The sequence below is a fragment of the Schistocerca gregaria genome, unplaced genomic scaffold (genome assembly GCF_023897955.1).
Source record: "Schistocerca gregaria isolate iqSchGreg1 unplaced genomic scaffold, iqSchGreg1.2 ptg000636l, whole genome shotgun sequence".
NCBI lineage: Eukaryota > Metazoa > Arthropoda > Insecta > Orthoptera > Acrididae > Schistocerca > Schistocerca gregaria.
The window spans coordinates 62501-70000 of record NW_026062022.1 but is presented as its reverse complement, the minus strand read 5'-3'; the positions used below and the strand labels follow the sequence as shown (position 1 = coordinate 70000).

Sequence of the window (7500 nt, the reverse complement as noted above, 5' to 3'; positions counted from 1 at the left end):
CAATTTGTCCCTTAACCTAACTCAATTTGTCCCTTAACCTAACTCAATTTGTCCCTTAACCTAACTCAATTTGTCCCTTAACCTAACTCAATTTGTCCCTTAACCTAACTCAATTTGTCCCTTAACCTAACTCAAGTTGTCCCTTAACCTAACTCAAGTTGTCCCTTAACCTAACTCAAGTTGTCCCTTAACCTAACTCAAGTTGTCCCTTAACCTAACTCAAGTTGTCCCTTAACCTAACTCAAGTTGTCCCTTAACCTAACTCAAGTTGTCCCTTAACCTAACTCAAGTTGTCCCTTAACCTAACTCAAGTTGTCCCTTAACCTAACTCAAGTTGTCCCTTAACCTAACTCAAGTTGTCCCTTAACCTAACTCAAGTTGTCCCTTAACCTAACTCAAGTTGTCCCTTAACCTAACTCAAGTTGTCCCTTAACCTAACTCAAGTTGTCCCTTAACCTAACTCAAGTTGTCCCTTAACCTAACTCAAGTTGTCCCTTAACCTAACTCAAGTTGTCCCTTAACCTAACTCAAGTTGTCCCTTAACCTAACTCAATTTGTCCCTTAACCTAACCCACGTTGTCCCTTAACCTAACTCAAGTTGTCCCTTAACCTAACTCAATTTGTCCCTTAACCTAACTCAATTTGTCCCTTAACCTAACTCAATTTGTCCCTTAACCTAACTCAATTTGTCCCTTAACCTAACTCAAGTTGTCCCTTAACCTAACTCAAGTTGTCCCTTAACCTAACTCAAGTTGTCCCTTAACCTAACTCAAGTTGTCCCTTAACCTAACTCAAGTTGTCCCTTAACCTAACTCAAGTTGTCCCTTAACCTAACTCAAGTTGTCCCTTAACCTAACTCAAGTTGTCCCTTAACCTAACTCAAGTTGTCCCTTAACCTAACTCAATTTGTCCCTTAACCTAACTCAAGTTGTCCCTTAACCTAACTCAAGTTGTCCCTTAACCTAACTCAATTTGTCCCTTAACCTAACTCAATTTGTCCCTTAACCTAACTCAAGTTGTCCCTTAACCTAACTCAAGTTGTCCCTTAACCTAACTCAAGTTGTCCCTTAACCTAACTCAAGTTGTCCCTTAACCTAACTCAAGTTGTCCCTTAACCTAACTCAAGTTGTCCCTTAACCTAACTCAAGTTGTCCCTTAACCTAACTCAAGTTGTCCCTTAACCTAACTCAAGTTGTCCCTTAACCTAACTCAAGTTGTCCCTTAACCTAACTCAAGTTGTCCCTTAACCTAACTCAAGTTGTCCCTTAACCTAACTCAAGTTGTCCCTTAACCTAACTCAAGTTGTCCCTTAACCTAACTCAAGTTGTCCCTTAACCTAACTCAAGTTGTCCCTTAACCTAACTCAAGTTGTCCCTTAACCTAACTCAATTTGTCCCTTAACCTAACTCAATTTGTCCCTTAACCTAACTCAATTTGTCCCTTAACCTAACTCAAGTTGTCCCTTAACCTAACTCAATTTGTCCCTTAACCTAACTCAATTTGTCCCTTAACCTAACTCAATTTGTCCCTTAACCTAACTCAATTTGTCCCTTAACCTAACTCAAGTTGTCCCTTAACCTAACTCAAGTTGTCCCTTAACCTAACCCACGTTGTCCCTTAACCTAACCCACGTTGTCCCTTAACCTAACCGACGTTGTCCCTTAACCTAACCGACGTTGTCCCTTAACCTAACCGACGTTGTCCCTTAACCTAACCGACGTTGTCCCTTAACCTAACCCACGTTGTCCCTTAACCTAACCGACGTTGTCCCTTAACCTAACCGACGTTGTCCCTTAACCTAACCCACGTTGTCCCTTAACCTAACCCACGTTGTCCCTTAACCTAACCCACGTTGTCCCTTAACCTAACCCACGTTGTCCCTTAACCTAACCCACGTTGTCCCTTAACCTAACCCACGTTGTCCCTTAACCTAACCCACGTTGTCCCTTAACCTAACCCACGTTGTCCCTTAACCTAACCCACGTTGTCCCTTAACCTAACCCACGTTGTCCCTTAACCTAACCCACGTTGTCCCTTAACCTAACCCACGTTGTCCCTTAACCTAACCCACGTTGTCCCTTAACCTAACCCACGTTGTCCCTTAACCTAACCCACGTTGTCCCTTAACCTAACCCACGTTGTCCCTTAACCTAACCCACGTTGTCCCTTAACCTAACCCACGTTGTCCCTTAACCTAACCCACGTTGTCCCTTAACCTAACCCACGTTGTCCCTTTGCCTAACATAGTTCACTGCTCGGAATCTCTGGTGTCGTTGTTATCCTCATGTAGATGTCTTGCGAGTGTTGCTTACTTTCCACATATTCCTGCTATCCACTGTCAATTGTACTGCAATAGGACTATATCGCCGACCCCCCCCCTCCCCCCCCTCTGTCCCCCTCTGTCCCCCTCTTTGTGTCTCTGTCCTCTCAAGCTGGTCGGTCTGGCGTTTGAGTGTTAAATGAGCCTCGCAGCTGTTCAGTTGCATTCAGATGTCGACGCCCTCAGTGTACGTCGTGGTATGGTCTGTGTCCATTGTCCGCTGATGTCGTACGCGTAACCCACACGCTGTACCGATCATCGGTCGTTACGTACAGAGTGAAGTAGTGTGATACGTGTGACCGTACGCTGGCTGTGCCCAACGGTGTCGAATCTCAATTTCCATATGTTGTGCTTGATGCTACTTGTCTCGTCTCCCAATAACAGCTAGGTTGCACTGTGGTACGCCGTAGAGGCGTGTGGGAGGAACGTACGAACGCATTGTATGTCACCCTGGGTCGCTGGGGGTGGTGGTGCGGTGAGTCAGGTCAGGTCAGGTCAGCGTGAGCCGTCTGATGTAGTGACGCGTGTATTCCGACTTTGTCGTATTGCCTCACACAAAGTGCTACCCTGGTGGACCGCGTTCCATATCTGGGACATGCCGCAGATGCCGGTTGACAGTGGATCGCGGAAGGTACATCGCATACGTGCGCGGGCCACCTTCCACGTGTTCTCTTCTGCACATGTCGCAGTGTGTATGTGGTCTGATGTAGCGTGTCGTGACACATGACATCCTGGCATGCAAGAATTGTTGAATTCGCAAATGTAGGTGGACATCTACGTTTACTGCCCAAGATACGCAAATGAACTGGAAATCCGTTGTTGAGCGGTTGTTCACGCTGGAGGTGAATCTGTGATGGCGACGATCGGTACAGCTATTAACCGGTTGTTTCAGCGGTACCCGCCACATCCACACGCGTGACTAGGCCCATGTGGGTATGAAGCGATACGCGGCGGTGGCTTGGTGGGACTGTTCCCGGCCGGTGAAGGGGGGCCGCCCGGCGTGTTGGCCGCGCGCTGCGTGGGCGCACGCGCAACAGGCGGCTGGTGGGGGGCGCCGAGTGGCAGGAGCGCCAGCCGACGGGCCCGGCAGGCGGCGCAGCTACGCTGCGGCGCACCCTGCACGCGGCGCCTGGCGGCCAAAGTTGGTTCAGCCGAGCCCGGTGCGAAGCGCGGTGGACATCTGCAGTGTGCTGGTCTGATTGAGGACTGTGTGCGTTGAGGATGCGCCGCCGCCTGGCACTCGGCGCCGCGACGCCGTCTGCTGCTCGGTCGCCCCAGCGGTTCTCGCAGGTGGTTTGTATCGCAGTTGTGCGGACGTGTTGGCGCGTGCGCTGTGCTGGGAGAGTTCGCTTCTGCACCCAAGTGGGGCTTTGCCCTTGTGTGGCGCTGGCGTTGGAGCTGCCGGTCACCATAGGTGGCGCGTGTTGTCTCCCGCCGGCAATGCCACGACAGCACGCTCCCGGGCCTCTGTCGGCAGCGGCAAGCTCAGTTGGGAGCAAGGGTGTTCGCACTAAAACCGTCTACTCGCCTAACTCCGGGCGATTGCGCCTCTCTCGAAACCGACCAAGTACCTAGGACGGCGCTGCGCGCCGCCGGGACCTGAGAGGGTTTCGAGGTGTATCGTGCAGGGGAGCTCGGCCTCCTCCTGTTTGCAGAATAATTGAGCGGACGCTTGCGTGTTCGCGCGGGCCCCCGGGACACACTCCCGGGCGGCCGGCTGCTCAGCTCTAGTTGACGCAGCTCCCTGGTTGATCCTGCCAGTAGTCATATGCTTGTCTCAAAGATTAAGCCATGCATGTCTCAGTACAAGCCGCATTAAGGTGAAACCGCGAATGGCTCATTAAATCAGTTATGGTTCCTTAGATCGTACCCACGTTACTTGGATAACTGTGGTAATTCTAGAGCTAATACATGCAAACAGAGTCCCGACCAGAGATGGAAGGGACGCTTTTATTAGATCAAAACCAATCGGATTGGCTTGTCTGGTCCGTTTGCCTTGGTGACTCTGAATAACTTTGGGCTGATCGCACGGTCCTCGTACCGGCGACGCATCTTTCAAATGTCTGCCTTATCAACTGTCGATGGTAGGTTCTGCGCCTACCATGGTTGTAACGGGTAACGGGGAATCAGGGTTCGATTCCGGAGAGGGAGCCTGAGAAACGGCTACCACATCCAAGGAAGGCAGCAGGCGCGCAAATTACCCACTCCCGGCACGGGGAGGTAGTGACGAAAAATAACGATACGGGACTCATCCGAGGCCCCGTAATCGGAATGAGTACACTTTAAATCCTTTAACGAGTATCTATTGGAGGGCAAGTCTGGTGCCAGCAGCCGCGGTAATTCCAGCTCCAATAGCGTATATTAAAGTTGTTGCGGTTAAAAAGCTCGTAGTTGGATTTGTGTCCCACGCTGTTGGTTCACCGCCCGTCGGTGTTTAACTGGCATGTATCGTGGGACGTCCTGCCGGTGGGGCGAGCCGAAGGGGTGCTTTCGCGTCCCGAGGCGGACCCCGTTTAAATCCTACCAGGGTGCTCTTTGTTGAGTGTCTCGGTGGGCCGGCACGTTTACTTTGAACAAATTAGAGTGCTTAAAGCAGGCAAGCCCGCCTGAATACTGTGTGCATGGAATAATGGAATAGGACCTCGGTTCTATTTTGTTGGTTTTCGGAACCCGAGGTAATGATTAATAGGGACAGGCGGGGGCATTCGTATTGCGACGTTAGAGGTGAAATTCTTGGATCGTCGCAAGACGAACAGAAGCGAAAGCATTTGCCAAGTATGTTTTCATTAATCAAGAACGAAAGTTAGAGGTTCGAAGGCGATCAGATACCGCCCTAGTTCTAACCATAAACGATGCCAGCCAGCGATCCGCCGCAGTTCCTCCGATGACTCGGCGGGCAGCCTCCGGGAAACCAAAGCTTTTGGGTTCCGGGGGAAGTATGGTTGCAAAGCTGAAACTTAAAGGAATTGACGGAAGGGCACCACCAGGAGTGGAGCCTGCGGCTTAATTTGACTCAACACGGGAAACCTCACCAGGCCCGGACACCGGAAGGATTGACAGATTGATAGCTCTTTCTTGATTCGGTGGGTGGTGGTGCATGGCCGTTCTTAGTTGGTGGAGCGATTTGTCTGGTTAATTCCGATAACGAACGAGACTCTAGCCTGCTAACTAGTCGCGTGACATCCTTCGTGCTGTCAGCGATTACTTTTCTTCTTAGAGGGACAGGCGGCTTCTAGCCGCACGAGATTGAGCAATAACAGGTCTGTGATGCCCTTAGATGTTCTGGGCCGCACGCGCGCTACACTGAAGGAATCAGCGTGTCTTCCTAGGCCGAAAGGTCGGGGTAACCCGCTGAACCTCCTTCGTGCTAGGGATTGGGGCTTGCAATTGTTCCCCATGAACGAGGAATTCCCAGTAAGCGCGAGTCATAAGCTCGCGTTGATTACGTCCCTGCCCTTTGTACACACCGCCCGTCGCTACTACCGATTGAATGATTTAGTGAGGTCTTCGGACTGGTACGCGGCATCGACTCTGTCGTTGCCGATGCTACCGGAAAGATGACCAAACTTGATCATTTAGAGGAAGTAAAAGTCGTAACAAGGTTTCCGTAGGTGAACCTGCGGAAGGATCATTACCGACTAGACTGCATGTCTTTCGATGTGCGTGTCGTGTCGCGCAACACGCTACCTGTACGGCAGTGGCCGTGCGCCGCGTGCGGAACCACGCGTGCCTCTCAAAACTAGCGGAAGTGTTGTTGTTGTGTGGTACGAGCGCTGAAGCTCTGGAGCGGCTGGCCTGCGGTACCTGGCGCCTGGCGCCGGTTTTGAATGACGTTCGCCCGAGTGCCTGTCCGCTCCGGTGTGGAGCCGTACGACGCCCATCGGCTGTGAGGCCGTTGGACACAAAAAAAATAGTGGAACAGGGGCCGTCAGACGCCTCAGTCCCGCAAATGCTACTGTCTTGAAAGAGACAGTGGGAGACTGAAAAGGAAAAGATCACCCAGGACGGTGGATCACTCGGCTCGTGGGTCGATGAAGAACGCAGCAAATTGCGCGTCGACATGTGAACTGCAGGACACATGAACATCGACGTTTCGAACGCACATTGCGGTCCATGGATTCCGTTCCCGGGCCACGTCTGGCTGAGGGTCGGCTACGTATACTGAAGCGCGCGGCGTTTGTCCCGCTTCGGAGACGTGGGAGTGTCGTGGTCGCCTGTGTGGCCGGCCGCGTCTCCTTAAACGTGCGATGCGCGCCCGTCGCCTGGCGGTTCGCATACCGGTACTTTCTCGGTAGCGTGCACAGCCGGCTGGCGGTGTGGCGTGCGACACCTCGTACAACGACCTCAGAGCAGGCGAGACTACCCGCTGAATTTAAGCATATTACTAAGCGGAGGAAAAGAAACTAACAAGGATTCCCCCAGTAGCGGCGAGCGAACAGGGAAGAGTCCAGCACCGAACCCCGCAGGCTGCCGCCTGTCGTGGCATGTGGTGTTTGGGAGGGTCCACTACCCCGACGCCTCGCGCCGAGCCCAAGTCCAACTTGAATGAGGCCACGGCCCGTAGAGGGTGCCAGGCCCGTAGCGGCCGGTGCGAGCGTCGGCGGGACCTCTCCTTCGAGTCGGGTTGCTTGAGAGTGCAGCTCCAAGTGGGTGGTAAACTCCATCTGAGACTAAATATGACCACGAGACCGATAGCGAACAAGTACCGTGAGGGAAAGTTGAAAAGAACTTTGAAGAGAGAGTTCAAAAGTACGTGAAACCGTTCTGGGGTAAACGTGAGAAGTCCGAAAGGTCGAACGGGTGAGATTCACGCCCATCCGGCCACTGGCCCCCGCCCTCGGCAGATGGGGCCGGCCGCCCGCGCGGAGCAATCCGCGGCGGGGTCGTGTCCGGTTGCCTTTCCACTCGCCGCGGGGTGGGGCCGTTCCGGTGTGCGGTGGGCCGCACTTCTCCCCTAGTAGGACGTCGCGACCCGCTGGGTGCCGGCCTACGGCCCGGGTGCGCAGCCTGTCCTTCCGCGGGCCTCGGTTCGCGTCTGTTGGGCAGAGCCCCGGTGTCCTGGCTGGCTGCTCGGCGGTATATCTGGAGGAGTCGATTCGCCCCTTTGGGCGCTCGGGCTCCCGGCAAGCGCGCGCGGTTCTTCCCGGATGACGGACCTACCTGGCCCGGCCCCGGACCCG

General features: G+C 53.1%; 3 non-coding genes across 3 annotated transcripts in view; all 3 read left to right on the top strand.

Annotated features, from left to right (window-relative positions):
• Positions 1 to 4061: 4061 nt before the first annotated feature.
• On the top strand, positions 4062 to 5954 carry LOC126317563 (small subunit ribosomal RNA). The gene has a single exon (XR_007556718.1). It is a non-coding gene; the product is annotated as a small subunit ribosomal RNA (ribosomal RNA).
• Positions 5955 to 6316: 362 nt separating this feature from the next.
• On the top strand, positions 6317 to 6471 carry LOC126317587 (5.8S ribosomal RNA). The gene has a single exon (XR_007556740.1). It is a non-coding gene; the product is annotated as a 5.8S ribosomal RNA (ribosomal RNA).
• A 188-nt stretch (positions 6472 to 6659) lies between these two features.
• The window catches only part of LOC126317590 (large subunit ribosomal RNA), a 4222-nt gene continuing 3381 nt past the window's right edge, over positions 6660 to 7500 (top strand). Inside the window, exon 1 of the ribosomal RNA XR_007556743.1 lies at positions 6660 to 7500. This exon is cut by the window's right edge and continues 3381 nt beyond it. This is a non-coding gene — a ribosomal RNA (large subunit ribosomal RNA).